We start from the raw sequence: 346 nt of genomic DNA, 5'->3' as shown, positions 1-346 counted from the left end.
CCAGGGAAAGTTCAATTTCTTGATTCAAATATTGTTTATATGGGTTATATTTGCCAAAAAAAGGCATCAACTTGTACCTTTAAAATATGTGAATTCTACTGTATGTAATTTATGCCTAAATAAAACTGATTTCTAAGAAAGAACAAGAAAAGGGAAAAAAAAGGAAAGAAAAAGAAAGGAGGGAGGAAGAGGAGGGAGGGGAAAGAAAGAAAAAGTACTACAGAGTTGAAATCCCTGGAGGCTGTAGGTCAAGAGCAGGATAGCATAGTATGGAATCAAACTTTGTTCAACATCAGGAAAGCAGCCTGAGGGCCACCTAGATGGCTCAGTGGGAAGAGGCCCCCTA

At 38.4% G+C, this 346-nt stretch overlaps 1 protein-coding gene across 1 annotated transcript in view; it reads right to left on the bottom strand.

Moving 5' to 3' along the window:
• Positions 1-346, bottom strand: part of LOC144238579 (testis-expressed protein 11-like) — a gene marked incomplete at its 3' end in the record, with an annotated part of 13,480 nt that overhangs the window by 8,430 nt on the left and 4,704 nt on the right. The gene's annotated exons all lie outside the window — the stretch shown is intronic.

This window comes from Crocuta crocuta, unplaced genomic scaffold, assembly GCF_008692635.1.
Source record: "Crocuta crocuta isolate KB4526 unplaced genomic scaffold, BGI_CrCroc_1.0 scaffold1270, whole genome shotgun sequence".
NCBI lineage: Eukaryota > Metazoa > Chordata > Mammalia > Carnivora > Hyaenidae > Crocuta > Crocuta crocuta.
The sequence above is the reverse complement of the archived record's forward strand: the minus strand, read 5'-3'. Positions and strand labels throughout refer to the sequence as shown.